The sequence below is a fragment of the Eschrichtius robustus genome, chromosome 13, assembly GCF_028021215.1.
Source record: "Eschrichtius robustus isolate mEscRob2 chromosome 13, mEscRob2.pri, whole genome shotgun sequence".
Lineage (NCBI taxonomy): Eukaryota > Metazoa > Chordata > Mammalia > Artiodactyla > Eschrichtiidae > Eschrichtius > Eschrichtius robustus.
The window spans coordinates 37,012,569-37,031,621 of NC_090836.1; the positions used below are offsets into that span (position 1 = coordinate 37,012,569).

General features: G+C 36.5%; 1 protein-coding gene across 3 annotated transcripts in view; it reads left to right on the forward strand.

Annotated features, from left to right (window-relative positions):
- Positions 1-19,053, forward strand: part of TMEM117 (transmembrane protein 117) — a 526,689-nt gene that overhangs the window by 260,293 nt on the left and 247,343 nt on the right. The gene's annotated exons all lie outside the window — the stretch shown is intronic.

The window sequence follows — 19,053 nt, forward strand, 5'->3', positions numbered from 1 at the left end:
TACTATTTGACTCTTTCAAGTACCTCCTGCTTCTTCGAGTCAAAAGATCTTATCAGTAAAATGTCTTACTATATGTTTGTGTTATAGATTTATTGGAATGTATTGATTATCAGTTGTCTTGTTTATAATCATTTTATAATTTATTTTTATAGATTATTATCTATCTAGTTATCTATCATCTCTCTAATCTTCTGCCACATTTTGTCCTTACTCACACCTTGATTCTTTTATTTAGAAAATATGTAGAAAATATATTGGAGGAAATTGTAGTAGTTGTTCTGAATGATGGAATGTCAGATGACATCTTCCCTTCAATTTTTAATGCTTTTTCTATTTTAATTGTGAACTTTTTTTACCTTTATGATTAAGAAAACTTTTTAAAAGAAGAAAAGCAACAAAATAAAGAGGACATATATTCATGAAAAATAATAACATTTTATATTCAGACCAGTTCCTTTCTCATTGAATAATGACCCAAGTTTCCATTTAAGAATTATTCAACCAGCAAAAGTTTATTAAGTACCTAGATTAACCAGGGGAAAAAGTACTGTGATTTAGAAGACAGAAAAACCCAACTCAGCTTTAGAAGGTAGGGGAAGAGGACAAGGAAGAGAAAGTGATACTGGAGCTTTATTTCAAAAGATAAGCAAGGGTCGACTGCTGAAAAAGATAAAGGAAGATATTTCAGGCATAGGAAACAGCAATGTACAAAATCTCACAGACATAGAAAAGCAAGGGGGACTAAGTATGGGTGGAGATTACTATGCGTATGAGAAGGAGAGGAATAGAAAGTTTGTTCGCCATGTTATTTTGTTCATCCATAAATTTTGGTAGGAATTGGTGAAAGGAAGTACTTCTTTTTTTCTTAGCTCTTCAAGTATTATGCAGTATATCATTTTATTAAAATTAATATACATTGCATTTTTTCTTCAGCCTCCGTTTTCCAGGTATCAGTACTTTTTCACTTCTTTAAACATCACAGTTTATTTGTATAACACCCTTTGGACAAAACTCGCTATATTTTTATTTTGTCATAAGTAGTTTCATTTTCATCTATGGTTTTAAAACACAATTCTTGCATTTTATTTTTCCTCTTCTCAGGCATCATTGGGGAATATAACTCAGCCATTAGCAAAGAGACTTTCCCCAAATTTCTAAAGAACCTAAAGTAATACGAAACTGCGCATCTTTACTCATACTTCATGTCCCATAGGTTTTTTTGGGGGGAAAACTGACTCCAAAGTGAACAAGAGCAGTTAGGGTGGGGTTATAGTACTTCTGATGCTTCACTTTGAATGCAGTGTGTGCCAGGCACATCCCTTCATGATTGCAGCTCATTTCAACCAGAAGGTCTCTAATTTAAATAAATTCTGGTTTTGTTAATCATCAAAGATATAATTACGTCATCATATGCTATGTGCTTTTAAATCAATGATTCTGAAGCAGATTGTTCTTTGATATTTCCATCATTTTTTCATGAGCTGGCATCGGGAATTTGGGCAACTAAAAGAATTTGAGCACGCTGAGCAGAGTTTAGATGTCTCTTGATGGCTGGATGGTCACAGTTTTTCTGAATGAGATTGACTATTAATCTGGTGAACTGTGTCTAATAAATAAATGAGGGTCCTTTGTTGGAAGTAAGGAGGCCATAAATGTTTCCTTTTCATAAGTCCCAGCTTGGATCATTCCTGATCTACCCAAATGTACTTAAATGTGTCATTTTGGTGCTTATCATTCTTAGGGTGCTTATGATTCTTAGAATATATTCTGCTTCTTATGGCATATTCTGCTTTACAATGGTCCTTTGTAATGACTCCCGAGACCCTTTGTGGCTCAATGTGGCCATGATGCTCGCTCCAAATTGCCTTCCAGACCACCAGGAGCAGTGTAGCAGTGCCTTAGCTACAGCAGTGGTTCTCAAGTCAGGCTTTGTGTTAGCATCACCAGGAGATTAAAAAAAAAATACTGATGTCTGAAGCCCACACCAGCTGAAGTTAGGCTTTTTTGGGAAGGGGTCCAGGCAATGACGTTCTTAAAAGTTCCTCAGGTGAATCTAGATGTAACCAGGACTGAGAATGAGCTGAGCATGGATCAAGACTGAAGGATGGGCAGGGCAAGCTCACCTGTGGACCATGGTGAAGGGAGCTGAGAAGTCTGGGAAGCAGTGTCTTGGAAAGAGAGGAAATGAAATCCAGATAGACTCTTTAAGGTAGCAGTAGTCTGGGTGGAGAGGAAGAGTCAGGCTTAAAGTCAACAGAATGACGATTGGAGGGCTTGAAGAGGGAAAACTCAAAGCGGAGGGTAGAAGATGGGGGCCGGAACAGCTGCCGTGCATTACCTGATGTCCTTGAAGTTGTGTGCCCAGATCAGGTAAAGCCATATTGTGAAGAGACAAGTTCAGGGAAAAAGGGACAGTTAGTTAAATAGACAACAAATACTTCAAATTAGTAGAACTTCAAATTAGTAGAAGTAATAATTTTCCTCGTTGCTGTCTTCTGTTCTCAATTTTGAGGGCAGCTGATTTGCATGTGGATTGTTAGACGAACTAAAGCCACTGATGACTTTATCAAGGCAATGTTAAGTAAAAGGTGCCATCTTCCTGGTTTTCCTTACATGTCGGCGTTTATGCATGGCCTATAAAAATCAGGTAAGTTTCACCAGGCTCTGATACTGATATTCATCTGGAGGCATCCCTTGGGCCTGATCTTCTGCTCATTTGAAGCACTCCTACCATGCCTTTGCTCCAGCTCCAGGAGCTGGATAAAAAGTTAACCTCGTGGAGATCAGCTCAGTGCTCTGTGACCACCTAGAGGGGTGGGATAGGGAGGGTGGGAGGGAGACGCAAGAGGGAGGGGATATGGGGATATATGTATACATATAGCTGGTTCACTTTGTTATACAGCAGCAACTAACACACCATTGTAAAGCAATTATCCTCCAGTAAAAGATGTTAAAAAAAAAAAAAAGCTAACCATGTGTATAACCAGAGGGCCTACTTTTAAGCTCAGTAGTTGCTACTAGCTTCCCTTGTGCCTGCCTACGGACATAGTCTGATTTTGTACTTTGGTGCCAATGTTTCCATTAAACCACCTCCCTGGAGCTGGTGATTTGGTTTCTTCAATTGTCTGAGCATCTTTAAATAGGCCTTAGTTATCTGCTAAGCCTAGATTTGGGATCCCAGTTCAGACCCCGATCGCTCAGGCCCCGTCCTGGCTTCTGGTAGTTGGGACACATACATGGCAACCATTGTCGAGAGGTTGAGAAGTGTGTCCCCATGCCCTCTCCTGCCTTGTAACCCACAATTTCACAGGGAGTGAGTCACTTAAGGACTCTATAAAGATGTCTAAAAGTATATTTTTGAGTATGAGTGATCCTCAAATTTAAAATGAATATATGCTTTTCTATCAAAAACTGAGCATAAATGTATGCAATACTCAGTTTGGTTTGATATCAACTTCCAGGCCTTCCTCACCCATCAGAGGTTGTGTTTCTCCAGAAGATGAAACTTCTCTCCCTTTCTCTTCACATTTAACATACACTCACTGAACACCCGCAGCATTGGATACTATGTTAGATACTTCTACTTGTGTTTATATAATGCCCTGCAACTCTTGGGATTCCAAAAATAGTTTCTGATCTTCAAGGTTCTGGCTGCCAGTGATTTCATATGCTGTTAAACATTCTATGGTGTTTCTCACAGGCTGATGACTGCTTACTAGAAAGTGCTACTTGTATTATATACAAGGGATAGTGTGTTCAAAGGATAGTCTATTTTTGATGAACAAAATAGGCCATAATAAAAATGACTAATATAACCACAACCTCTATGTTCAAGAGGAACTAAAAGTGAATACCTTGGGGTTTCAAAAGAATGCTTTTTATGTTGGACATGAATGTACGTAATTTACCTGTTGCCATGTAGCTGCAAACAGAAGAGTAAGAAGTTGATGCTTGAAGCAAAAATAATTTGTGTAAGAACCTCAGAAAGGGGCTAGAAGGAAAAGAGCTTACAGAGTCTCGTGCTGAAACAACAAAACGTAACTCATTACAGATTAAGGTGCAGGTATGCGTTCATGGAAATTGAATTACAATTTCAGAAATACTGTGAAATTCCACAGTTTGAATGATAAAATATTAAGGTGTGACTAAATGAGTATGAACTTCTCAGAGTATTGATGAGAAACATCATCTCTATTTGATGAGGCACTATTTGTGTATTTTGTGTGTATGTATATTGGGGAAAGTGGAGGCAACATTACAGGACTTCTGTGTTAAATTACAAAATTACAATCCTAGGGATTTAAAGATGTTGTAGCAGGTGTTGGTGGGAGTTGTAGTTTTTGGATGTAAAAACAAGTGTATCTTTAAATGTAAATTGGGAATATGACTTCTGTGCTGGTTTGTTTTCTGCGTCAACTTAGCTAAGCTCTAGTACCCAGCTGTTGAATCCAACACTAATCTCGGTGTTGCTGTAAAGGTCTTTTGTAGATATGGTGAACATCTGCAATCAGTTGAGTTGAAGTAAAGGAGCTTACTCTCCATAACGTGGGGCACCTCATCCAGTCAGTAGAAATGCCTTAAGAGCAAAAACAGGATTCCCAGAGAAAGAAGAAATTCTTCCTGATGATTGCAGAATCAGCTCCTGCCCAAGAAGTTCCAACCTGCTGGCCTGCCCTGCAGATCTCAGGCTTGCCAGGCTCCACGACTGCATAAGCTAATTCCTTGAAAGAAATCTTTTCGCTTATGTGAATGTATGTGCGTGTGTATGTACCTGTGCCCATCTTTCTATATCTATCTGTATATCTACCTATCTACCTATCTATCTATCTATCTCCTACTGGTCTGTTTCTCTGGAGTATACTGACTGATAACAGTTTCCTAAATGGAAAGCATTTTAAAGACATGAAGTCGATAATATTCAGGTAGATGTTGGGATAGTTGAGTGGGGCTTATTGTTCTAATGTTCCCATATCTGTGAGTATTTTAAAAAACAGACTTTGTGAAGGCTCTGCAAAGCCTTCAGTGATGCAGCCCTGGCTTCCTGGCCTCCCTTCCTGTCTCACTGTGCATCTGGACAGCAGCCCTGAACTGCCCCCGCTGCTCCCTTTAACATGCTTGCTGCTTTCAACCCTCTTTGCCTTTGTATGTCTGTTTCGTTCTACTTCAAATGCATTTTCCTTCCTCTGTCCCTCCTCCTGAAGCCTGCTCTTCCCTGGGCCCCTCTCCTTCACGTCAAAAGAATTGGGAATCTCTCATTTCTACCTCTCCCCTGGCGTACAGCATTTTCCACATAGGGCACTGTTGGTTTATTTGCATGTCTTTTTTCATTTGCTAAATGGTAATGACTACATCTTGTTCATCTTTGTATTCCCAGCACCTTGCACACTTCCAGCCGTATGGGAGGTGTTCAGTCAACACTGTTGAAAGAATGAATAAATAGGTGACCCTCTCAAGTTAAATTGCAGACTGGGAGGCATCTTAAGTGGCTATTCTTTTAGGGTTGGATATGCCCCTTGTATCTGAGGTGCCTGAAGAGAAATCTCCAGGCAAACAAACCTTTAATTCCTACCCAAGGCCTCTGCTTTCAGTGTTTGTGGAGGATGATATATATGCCAAGCAGATTTAAGCTGATTGTGCAGAAATATCTGGCATCATATGTTGGTGGCCTGATTTATTTTAACCTATCTAATTGATGACTTAAGACTCTGCCTGCATTTATTAGCAAGGAGTCCAGTCTCCCTTTTGAAGTTTTACCTACTCAATTGACCTTAAATTCAGTGCCTTACCTAGTCCAATGTGGGGTCACTGGGGTCTTTTTCAAGTATGAGCCATAGAGGAAGCTATTGATTATTCTCCTACTGTCCATGTGTCTCGCTGCCATATAGTGTGGCTTCTGAAGCTTGCACCTGCATAGTTACACGCACTCCTATCCACTCAGCCTTGGTGCCCTCCCTGGCCCAGACCCAACCTTGACCATGAGCGTATCCCTCAGCTCAGAATGACTGGGTTCAGAAGAGCTCCCATCAGTCACACGGTTGCTGAAAACAGCTCTCCCATCCCTGCCCCTGAGTCAGCAGCTTGGCCACCGCTTTGCTTACGGGTTTTTTTTTTTTTTTTTTTTAAGAAATTCACGTTCTTTTATTTATTTATTTATTTATTTATTTATTTATTTATTTATTTATTTATTTATTTATTTATTTATTTATTTATTTATTTATTTATTTATTTATTTATTTATTTATTTATTTATTTATTTATTTATTTATTTATTTATTTATTTATTTATTTATGACTGTGTTGAGTCTTCGTTTCTGTGCGAGGGCTTTCTCTAGTTGGGGCAAGTGGGGACCACTCTTCATCGCGGTGCGCGGGCCTCTCACCATTGCGGCCTCTCTTGCTGCGGAGCACAGGCTCCAGACGCGCAGGCTCAGTAATTGTGGCTCACGGGCCCAGTTGCTCCGTGGCATGTGGGATCTTCCCAGACCAGGGCTCGAACCCGTGTCCCCTGCATTGGCAGGCAGATTCTCAACCACTGCGCCACCAGGGAAGCCCTGCTTATGGTTTTTGTTTGAGGAGGCCTCATGATTCTTTCGTGCCACTGGGCTGCAGTCACGTCCTCCACAAGCCTCTGTACCTCCCCTCTTGAGGAGTAGATGGACCCATTTTCTCCCCTGTGACCGTCTCTGCATGTCAGGGATCTTGGAGAGCGTTGCCAGAGTCTCAGAGGTTGAATATACCCTTGCCTATTCCACTTCCCCAGTAACTTTCTTATCCTAATGCATGGAGCTCCTGGGAAATTACCCAAGTGATTCTTCTAGGAACCGAGGGAACAAGTGCTTCTAGGTGACTTTCTGCTTCACCCCTTGAAATCAGTGAAGCAGATATACATTTTTATGGGTCTTTCAAACGGCACTTGATTTAATCTCTACCTTATCGGGCGTTACGGATGTCAAACTGGTAGTTCTTGCATTTGATAAGGCGATATCACCTCTTTTCCATTAAGAGATACCAAGAAGCATGGTTAGTGAAAAAGCAGAAAGATGTTTAAAATGCAGCGCCTTATGGAAGAAACTCAAGCAATCTAAATTCCAAATGTGGATTGTCCACAGGCTCTGAAACAGGAGCTAAATTACCTTGCGGGTACTCAGTAACCTTCCCTACATAATTAGTTTTCAGCTTCATCTTTCATTTTTCTTTTATACTGTGCTTGCTTTAGCCAGCATCCTTCACTAATTGAACTGCTCCCACGCAGCAGGCTTGCTCACCCTTCAGGAAGCTCTCCTGCTCCTGAACGTCCCTTTGTGGTACTCTCCAATCCAACCTAAAAATAATTTTCTCCCAAAAGCTGTGTTGGTCTTTTGCGACCCCAGTGTTTCTCCTATTAGGTGACAGTAATAGCTACCATTTCTTAATATTTTCTATAATAATAAGTACTTTCTTTTTGGTAAATTTTTTGAAAATATGGAAATAACATACCTATACAAAAGCACATAGAGCACGTATATACAGCTTAATTATTGCAAAGTGAATTATTATCAAATATTTTTAAGTGAACACCCACTACCCGTGTTATTACCATTTGTATTAAACAAACAAATGAACAAAACATTGCCAGCACCCCAGAAACCCTCTGACTGTCTTTCCTTGTAATAAAAGCTCTCTTTCTCCAAAGTAACCCCTATCTCACTTTTATGCTCTATGCTTTCTTGCTTTTTGTTGTAGTTTTACCACTTATAATACTTTCCTAATCACTGTAGTTTAGTTTTGCCTGTTTCTGAGCTTTATATACTTATAATCATACAATATGTTCTCTTTTATTTTTGTCTGGCTTCTTTTATGTAAGTCTCTGAGCTCCATACAGGCTTTGTATAGCAGTAATTTGTTCACTTTAGTTGTTGAATCGTCTCCATTGTATGGCTGTGCCGTGATATATTTATCCATTCTTCTGTTGCTAGACATTCTGGCTGTTTCCAGTTTCAAGCTATTACAAATAATGATGGTATAAACATTCCTGCACATTTCTCTTTGGCTCATGTGCACATCTGGGCCTGGAACTTTCCTGTGGAGAAGTTTCTAATTATAAATTCAAGTTTGTGAATAGATCTATGTTTTAAATTCTTTTTTGGTTCCTATGTACATTTTGGTAATTTGTAAATGTTTTTCTAGACATGTGTTGATTTCATCTAAATTTCATCAAATGCACGCTTATTATTTGTTTAATCTATGCAGGATCTGCAGCGATTCCCCTTTTTCATTTCTGACATGGTTATTTGTCAGAAATTGTTACTTGTACCTTCTCCCTTTATATTTTGATCAGTCTTGCTAGAGAATGATCAATTTTGTGTCTTCACAGAACCAACTTTGTTCATCCTATTGTATAGTTCCATTTTTTCTTCCTACTTGTTTAATTATATTTTATTTTTAAAACTTTTTATTATTTTTATCTTTTTGGGTGTATTTAGCTACTTCTTTAATTTCTTGAGAAAGATTCTTAATTCATTAATTTTTAGCGTTTGTTCTTTTTAAAATATATTTGTTTAAAATTGAAAGTTTAAGCATGATTTTAGGTATATCTAACAATATTTTTATTACTATCCAGTTCAAAATATTTTCTCTGTCCCACGGAGATTTCAATTTTGACTCACATGTTACTTGAAGTGTATTTCTTCATTTCCAAGGATCTGGAGGGATTGTCAAGTTATCTTTTTATTATTGATTTATAGTCTAGTTACATTATGGTCAAAGAATATCCTTTATATAATTCAGTCATTTAAAAAATTTTGAGACTTGCTTTATAGCCTTGTTTATTTTCAAGATGTCTAAATGTTCTCTGTTGCATGAAAAGAATGTGTATTCTGTACATATGGAGTGAGTATATATATATATATATATATATATATATACACACATTAGAGAGTTTGCTATTCATCTTATTCAAATCCTTTATGTCCTCACTGATATTTTTGTCTGCTTGTTTCATTAGTTATTGAGAGAAATATGTTGATATACATTTTCTATGTGAATTTGTCTATTTTTTCTTACCACTTTATAAATTTACTTTAATTCCTATATTTTAGTGGTACCTTTTATCTTCCTGATGGGTTGAATCTTTTGTCATTAGTAAGGTTCTCTCAATTTATAATAATACATTTTGCCTTGATTGATATTATTATAGCTATACCACATTTCTTCCTGTTATTGTTTGCATGTTATCTTTTAAACCTTTATTACTATTCTACTTTCAACCCTCATGTAGTGTTAGTTTTAGTTGTATTTTTTTATAGACAGCATATAATTGAACTTCGAATTTGCATGTCTGAAAAATATCTTTATTCTCTCTGGACACTTTTTTCTCTGCTCTCTGTATTGTCTATTTCCTCTGAGTGAGTACCTCACTTTTGTTTAGTTTTGAGCTTCTTTTTCTTGTTAGAAATTTACCTCAAATACATGGTAATGTGTGAAGTGAGTTCATTTTCAATAGTGGGCTGTAAAAGATGATTGGAAAGTCTCTGTGCATAAAAAGCCTTGTGACCAGTAAGACTTGTATGGAAGGGGATTGTGGTCGATGGGAATTTGCTTATTTCACTGGGTGATCTTCAATTGCTAATGAGTTTTTTGGAGAGGGCAGAGCTGGTCAGTTTTCTCTGAGATGAAACTTCTATCTTCAACCCATATAAACGGTATTTAGGTAATGGGACTCGTTTACTATAAAAAGTTGTATTTTTATAGCTTTTCTTCTCATTAAGGTGTCTAACTCTCTGCTTGAATTTCTCCAGGTAGCAAATGCTCATCTTAGCTCGTGGGACAAAAGTCATTTTCTGGTTTTATTGGCTGGAAGAGCGTACATGAACTACTCATCATGCAGGATTTCCAACTCCTGTTTTAAGTCCCATCCTTCCTCTCCCTCACAACCAGAAATACTGAGCCTTCAGTTCCTGAGTATTGTTGAGGTTCAGAGGCAGAATTTAGTTCCTTCCTTAATATCCCCAGAAGGATTTCATACAACAGAAAAAGTTGAAACCATCACTATTTCTCAATCTGCTTTGCAAAAAATTTATACTGCTTTGGGTAGTATAGTCATTTTCACAATATTGATTCTTCCAATCCAAGAACATGGTATATTTCTCCATCTATTTGTGTCATCTTTGATTTCTTTCATCAGTGTTTTATAGTTTTCTGAGTACAAGTCCTTTGCCTCCTTAGGTAAGTTTATTCCTAGGTATTTATTCTTTTTGTTGCGATGGTAAATAGGATTGTTTCCTTAATTCCTCTTTCTGATCTTTTGTTGTTAGTGCATAGGAATGCAAGAGATTTCTGTGCATTAATTTTGTATCCTGCTACTTTACCAAATTCATTGATTAGCTCTAGTAGTTTTCTGGTAGCATCTTTATGATTTTCTATGTATAGTATCATGTTCTCTGCAAACAGTGACAGTTTTACTTCTTCTTTTCCAAATTATATTCCTTTTATTTTTTTTCCTTCTCTGATTGCCTTCCAAAACTATTTTGAATAAGAGTGGCGAGACTGGACATCCTTGTCTTGTCTGTTCCTGATCTTAGAGGAAATGCTTTCAGTTTTTCACCATTAAGAATGATGTTTGCTGTGGGTTTGTCATATATGGCCTTTATTGTGTTGAGGTAGGTTCCCCCTATGCCCACTTTCTGGAGAGTTTTGATCATAAATTGGTGTGGAATTTTGTCAAAAGCTCTTTCTGCATCTGTTGAGATGATCATGTGGTGTTTGTTCTTCAATTTGTTAATATGGTGAACCACATTGATTGATTTGCATATATTGAAGAATCCTTGCATCCCTGGGATAAATCCCACTTGATCATGGTTTATGATGCTTTTAATGTGTTGTTGGATTCTGTATGCTAGTATTTTGTTGAGCATTTTTGTGTATACATTCATCAGTGATACTGGTCTGTAATTTTCTTTTTCTGTGACATCTTTGTCTGGTTTTGGTATCAGGGTGATGGTGACCTCGTAGAATGAGTTTGGGAGTATTCCTCCCTCTGCAATTTTTTTGGAAGAGTTTGAGAACGATAGGTGTTAGCTCTTCTCTAAACGTTTGATAGAATTTGCCTATGAAGCCATCTGGTCCTGGACTTTTGTTTGTTGGAAGGTTTTTAATTACAGTTTCAATTTCATTACTTGTGATTTGTCTGTTTATATTTTATATTTTTTCCTGGTTCAGTCTTGGAAAGTTGTACCTTTCCAAGAATTTGTCCATTTCTTCCAGGTTGTCCATTTTATTGGCATATAGTTTCTTGTAGCAGTCTCTTATGATACTTTGTATTTCTGCAGTGTCCATTGTAACTTCTCTTTTTCACTTCTAATTTTATTGACTTGAGTCCTCTCCCTCTGTTTCTTGATGAGACTGGCTAAAAGTTTATCAATTTTGTTTATCTTCTCAAAGAACCAGTCTTTAGTTTTATTGCTCTTTGCTATTGTTTTCTTTGTTTCTAGTTCATTTATTTATGCTCTGATCCTTATGATTTCTTTCCTTCTACTCACTTTGGGTTTTGTTTGTTCTTCTTTCTCTAGTTCCTTTACATGTAAGGTTAGATTGTTTCTTTGAGATTTTTCTTGTTTCTGGAGGTAGGATTGTATTGCTATAAAATTCCCTCTTTTTCGGGTTTTCATTGTCAGTTGTCTCTAGGTGTTTTTTGATTTTCTCTTTGATTTCTTCAGTGATCTCTTGGTTATTTAGAAATATATTGTTTAACCTCCATGTGTTTGTGTTTTTTACTTTTTTTCCCCTGTAATTTATTTCTAATCTCATAGTGTTGTGGTCAGAAAAGATGCTTGATATGATTTAAATTTTCTTAAATTTACCAAGGCTTGATTTGTGACCCAAGATGTGACCGATCCTGGAGAATGTTGTGAGCTATCCTGGAGAACATTCCATGTACACTTGAGAAGAAAGTATAATCTGCTGTTTTCAGATGGAATGTCCTATAAATATCAATTAAATCTATTGGTCTATTGTGTCATTTAAAGCTTGTGTTTCCTTATTAATTTTCTGTCTGGATGATCCGTCCATTGGTGTGAGGTGTTAAAGTCCCCCACTCTTATTGTGTTACTGTCGATTTCCCCTTTCATGGCTGTTAACATTTGCCTTATGTATTGAGGTGCTCCTATGTTGGGCACATAAATATTTACAATTGTTATATCTTCTTCTTGGATTGATCCCTTGATCATTATGTAGTGTCCTTCCTTTTCTCTTGTAACAGTCTTTATTTTAAAGTCTATTTCATCTGATACGAGTTTTGCTACTCCAGCTTTCTTTTGGTTTCCATTTGCATGAAATATCTTTTTCCATCTCCTCACTTTCAGTCTGTATGTGTCCCTAGGTCTGAAGTGGGTCTCTTGTAGACAGCATACATACAGGTCTTGTTTTTGGACCCATTCAGCCAGTCTATGTCTTTTGGTTGGAACATTTAATCCATTTACATTTAAGGTAATTATCGATATGTATGTTCCTATTACCATTTTCTTAATTGTTTTGGGTTTGTTTTTGTGGATATTTTTCTTCTCCTGTGTTTCCAGCCTAGAGAAGTTCCTTTAGTATTTGTTGTAAAGCTGGTTTGGCGGTGCTGAATTCTCTTAGCTTTTGCTTGTCTGTAAAGCTTTTGATTTCTCTGTTGAATCTGAATGAGATCCTTCCTGGGTAGAATAACCTTGGTTGTAGTTTTTTCCCTTTCATCACTTTAAATATATCCTGCCACTCCCTTCTGGACTGCTGAGTTTCTGCTGAGAAATCAGCTGATAACCTAATGGGGATTCCCTTCTATGTTATTTGTTGCTTTTCCCTGGCTGCTTTTAATAATTTTTGTCTGAATTTAATTTTTGTTGGTTTGATTAATATCTGTCTTGGTGTGCTTCTCCTAAGGTTTATCCTGTATGGGATTCTCTGCGCTCCTTGGACTTGGGTGGATATTTCCTTTCCCATGTTAGGGAAGAAGTTTTCAACTATGATCTCTTCAGATATTTTCTCAAACCCTTTCTCTTTCTCTTCTTCTTCTGGGACCCCTAAATTCGAATGTTGGTGCATTTCATGTTGTCCCAGAGGTCTCTGAGACTGTCCTCAATTCTTTTCATTCTTTTCTCTTTATCCTGCTCCTTGGCAGTTATTTTCACCATTGACTTTAAAGGACAAATGACAAATGTAATTTTGCAGTATACATTTGAAGGGTGATGAAATAAATTTTCTTTCTTTTTTCACATGGATAAAATAAATGTATTTTGCTATATAGCTCTTTCACTGTTTGTGCCAGCAAATTGGTGCACGAAGTTATAGATTGATATCTAGCCTCATTTAAAAGGATTGTTTTAAAACAATAAGATTCAGTAGATACCATGCAGAGATTTTACAATATTTCATTTTTTCATTATTAGCCAACTAACTGATATTCAAATTAAATAAATTTCCAGTGTGTGATTGCAGAAAGTCAAAGATGGGTTCTTTATTTTGATTTGATTATATCCTACCCTCTACTTTTTTATTCTAGAAGAGGTATAAACATAATACAATGATATTCTATTCTGACTTTGTTAGAACATCAGAATTAATTACATAGCCCACAATTTATCTGTGGTTTTCTTTTAGTTTTTCTTATATTGCGAATCCTTGTTTTTATCTTTATCCCTTTATTCTCTTCCTAGTTGGCCCTGGTGTCAGATGATCTAAATAAACTTTTTATATTAATTCATTAATTCATTGCTTCATTCATTTAAGTATTTTTGTATTCCTAAATCATACTATACACCAAACAAAAATTTTCAGCTGCCTAGATGAAAGAAATATTTTCTTTACACTTGATGAACTAAGTCTTGTGGTAGAAAGGGGCAATGTGAGACAGTCATTAGAAGACTTTGGGAAATTTGTTTAACATAGAAGTATATTCAAAGTGTTACAGTAACACCAGGGAAGGGGTGACTTATAGGAATAATAGCAGTCGATTTCTCAGTGGACAGGCTTAGTTAGTAATCTTAGGCCAGAAGAAGGGTATGGCATTCCAGACAATGGGAGCATTGGATGCAAACATGCTAAGGTACGTCATAGAATGGTGGGATAGTTGGTGAGATTGGTTTCGTGGTGGGAAAGAGGACCTAAGAAAAGGAGACTGTGAGATGAAATATGAATCTGAAAAATAAGATAGCTTGGAGAGAGTGAAGGATCTTCTTATCCATGCTTTGCTTTTTGGGAACCACTACATTATTTTGGAAATGTGAGCCCGTATGTCAGAGATCTAACATTTTTTTTTCATACCTATTATGAAATAGTTGTGCTAGAAGCTCTATATTCTTTATTTCATGTAATCCTCAAGAAACCCTGTGAAGGGAAGTTATTTTTATCCCCATTCTACAGATAAGGGAATGGATGATTATCAAGTTAATCATTTGTCCCAGGTCATAAAGTGGGGAGGTGTTTTGCAAACCTAATACTTTCTGGTTCTAGGACTCTTGCTCTTCTAGTACACCATATTAATTCTCCAGAAGTTACCATAGTGGCAATAAAGAATCTATAGTGAAGTGAAGATAATCACAGGGAAATAGGAGATTAGATTAATTCATATTAGAGATGGTTATGAACAGAGTTAAGACATTGGTAGTGGTGATAACAGAAAAACAGCATACATTTGAGGCCCTTTCAGAAGTAACCTCAGTGGTTAACCAAATGTTGAGGGTAAAAGACAGGGAGGAATTGATGTTATAGTAAGGTTTCTGTATCTACTACAAACGAATTTCACTGAATGGGCTTAAGCAAGACAAAAATGAAAGGAAGAGTTGATGTGTGTATGTGTCAACAATCAGGATGGATTTGTCCAATGAAAACTCCATCTATAGTCTTATATATATCTTCTTTATAGAAGTTAGAGGGAATGAATGACTAAAGTTGGGGAATTTGCATTGGTATTTTATCTGTACGCATTTTTGGGTCCAGATGCAATTTTGATCACTCCAGCCTCCTTCTAACAATTGTCTGCGACATTTGTCACCTTCCAGTGGATCTTACTCTGTAGCTTCATACCGTAGGTCTTGCCTGGAAGGTCCATACACATGTATTGAGCTCTATCAAAGTCTTTCAATAGTCAAGAACTAGCTATTTTGAGCAGAAATACTAAAATGTGGTTATTTGGATAACAGTTGAACAAGTGACTGGATTAAAGGCTATTAATCATTTCATTACAAGTGAAAAGATTGAGAAAGGTTAATCCTAGGTTTAATTTCTGGCATTTTATAGTGACAGATTTTCACCTCAAGCCTTAAGAACATTTAGAGTTTTTGCTTGAGTTTCATTGTGTTTAATGCAGGTAAGTCAACTTCTTGTCCATGATTTACTTGTGTATGAAGCCCCCAATCTTGTTTATGTTGCCTGAACATGGCTGAGAGAGACAGCTGTGACATTATGAATCCAGCTGGCCACAGATGGGTCTTCAGTGAAGCATGAATCCATACTGGTTTGGTGATCTATGTTTACTGATTCGGGAGATTCAGCTCCTAAATCACCTGGCATTAACTGCATCTACTTACATATAAGTAATAGACTGAAGTAAACTGGAGCCTCTGTTGCTAGTGCTCAAGACTCTCACTGGTAAGGCCAATTCATTATATTATCATTTCATCGACTATTTAGCCCATGTTAGAGTCTGTTTAGTTTATGGCCATTTAGCACATAGGTTTCACTAGGTACAGTAGGCTTAGTAGCTCATGTTTTCAGGTTGTTATGATAATTATGAACCTTTCCAAGATCCTGTTGACGTTTACACACATATGTTATGGATTTGACAGTTAAGCTTGAAATCTCAAGAAAAAAAAACTGAAGTTGTAGCTTGAAAAGAAATTCATTTAGAATCTTTAAAGAAAATATCAACAATAAATACTTACCTGGAAGGCTGGTAAGACTGCAAGCTTTTCTAGATCTAAGCATGGATAGCCAGCTAAAGCTCAAAGCAAAACAAACAAAAGATGTATGAATAGTTGAAATAATTAGCTAAAACTCTGAATGAAACTAAAACTTTAACGGTGCCTCCTAGCAAATAAAATTTAAACTGTTGTGTATATAAACTCCACAACTTCACATTTTCAGAGTCTAATATGACAGTCAAACTGGCAAGAATTGCTGATATAAATATATACACACTCTGTCCTTTACAACCTGAGCAGGAAGTATTGTTAAATGTTAATGAATGTGCAAATCAGTGAAAGTCGAAAGTTTTTATGGCAGGTCTGCATATTTGTAATTCTTCTTTACATTTGTCCAAAACAGCAAAATTAAGAATAACTACTAAATTTTTTGGTACAATATATCTTTAAAAATTTTTTTTAATTTTATGTGGGACTGTAGTTGATTTACAATATTGTGTTAGTTTCAGGTGTACAGCAAAGTGATTCAGTTATACATATACATTTATCTCTTCCTTTTCAAATTCTTTTCCCAGTTAGGTTATTACAGATTTTTGAGCAGAGTTCCCTGTGCTATACAGTAGGTCCCTGTTGGTTATCTATTTTAAATATAGTAGTGTGTATATGTTAATCCCAAACTCCCAATTTATCCCTCCCCCCCACCTTTCCCCTTTGGTAACCATAAGTTTGTTTTCTATGTCTGTGAGTCTGTTTCTGTTTTGTAAATAAGTTCATTTGTATCAATTTTTTTTAGATTCTGCATATAAGTGATGTCCTATTATATTTGTCTTTCCCTGACTTACTTAGCATGATTATCTCCAGGTCCATCCATGTTGCTGCAAATGGCATTATTTCATTCTCTTTAATGGTTGAGTAGTATTCCATTGTGTGTGTGTGTGTATGTGTATATATATATATAATATATATATAATATATATATATTATATATATATTATATATATGTATATGTATATGTATATGTATATATATATACATATATATGTATATGTATATATACATCTTTATCCATTTAGGACATTAAGTTGCATATTATATATATGTATATGTATATGTATATGTATATATATATACATATATATGTATATGTATATATACATCTTTATCCATTTAGGACATTTAAGTTGCTTCCATGTCTTGGCTATTGTAAATAGCACTGCAGTGAACATAGGGGTGCATGTATCCTTTCGAACCATGTTTTTCTCTGGATATATGCCCAGGAGTGGGATTGCTGCATTATATGGTAGCTCTATTTTTAGTTTTTTAAGGAACCTCCATACTGTTCTCCATAGTGGCTGTACCAATTTACATTCCCACCAACAGTGTAGGAGGGTTCCTTCTTCTCCACACCCCCCTCCGGCATTTATTATTTGTAGACTTTTTGATGATGGCCATTCTGACTGGTGTGAGGTGATACCTCATTGTAGTTTTGATTTGCATTTCTCTAATAATTAGCAATGTTGAGCATCTTTTCATGTACCTGTTGGTCATCTGTATGTCTTCTTTGGAGAAATGTCTAGAATAACTACTAAATTTTATATATATCACTCTTCACTTTTAAATATATTAATTAATTCATAAATTCTCTGTGCCATCTCCTCTGCATTTTCATGGCCAGTACTCACCATGTGCCCACAGCCACAGAGGAGGGACATTCCCCTCTTTTGTGCTGGCATATCTTTCTAGATGAATACAGGACAGTTATTCTGTAATCAAGGAAATGCAAATGTAGTTGGAGAAGTGAAAACACAAAACAATTTAAAAACATATTTAATGGTTTTCTCTGTGGTAAATTCTTCATTATTCAATCTTATTTTATTGTTGTTTCTAGGGTTTAATATACATAGGTTTACCTATGTGATATATGAATAAATATGAATAACTTGGGTCACTTTGTTAATTCATACATTAAGCAGATGTTTATTGATCACATACTGTTTTCAAGCAGTGCTCTAGGTTCTGGGGAATTAACAGTGAAAAAAATAGCTAAAATAACTCCCAGTCCTCCTGGAGCTTATTATCTAGTTTTAGCTATTTTCTTCTCTCATGGTTTTCAGTGATGGGAACCTGTTTCTTAACATCCTAGTAATTTTTGAATGAATGATGGATTTTATACATAAAAATGTATAGAGGATCTAGATGATACTTTATTCTTCCTGAAAAGGTTCACTCTTTCCTCTGTTAAGTGGAAAGAATAGAAGCTGATCACTTTAATTCAGTCATGGAATGGACTGGGTAAGGACTGATTTACAGTTTCATCAAGGACCCATCCATCTCTGGTTTTCTCTAGCCTGCCATACCCCTGTATATCTTGGGCCATTCTCTCTAGCAGGCTCTGAACTGTAATAGTTTCCTCAGCATGGCGAAGTTGCCAAACCTCTGCTATACTTTACAGAGGCTTTCTGCTTAGTCTCTCAGCATCCCCAGTGTTCAAGTTCATAATTTGGTAAATGTCTTGAAAGGACAACCAACTGTGTATCATGCTCTCTTCTGGGCCTCTCTTTTCTCACAAGAATCTTGGCTCCTTAAATTTCAAATGTTGCCCCTCTAACCCACTGAGACTGCCCTCTGCCCAGGAAAACCCCAGATCCTCCTCCTCTTGCCTTGCACACAGAATCAGTTAATGTCTCCAGAGAAAATATAGTATAGCTAACCTTTCCACAATTCTCTCCAATCTGGTATCTTGGTTTTTCTTGTCCTCATTGCTTCATCAGCTCTCAGATGCCTTTAAGCAGATTTTGGGAGTGACTTTTATATTTTGTTTAGATCTTTTAGTTGTTCTTGGCTGGATCATTGGTCTGTTGCATGCTTACCATCTCATCCCTATTTTTAGATACTGAAATAGAAGAATGATGCCTTCTCTTACACAAATCTATACAACCACAAAGAATGTAGCTGGAAATTTCTACCCTAGCCCAATGTATTCTAGAATTAATTGGCAGAGTGGACAGGTAGAGATGTATCATTGAACAAAATCTTCAAAATAGGTGTCATTGAAAAAGCTGGACAATTAACAGAGCTAATACTCCATAGTACACTGAGCTCACTGCCCAGGAACTGCTTAGATGGATGAACTCAGTATAAGTGGGTGTCCAAAACCTAATGGTAGCTCTGGGGAGTTGTA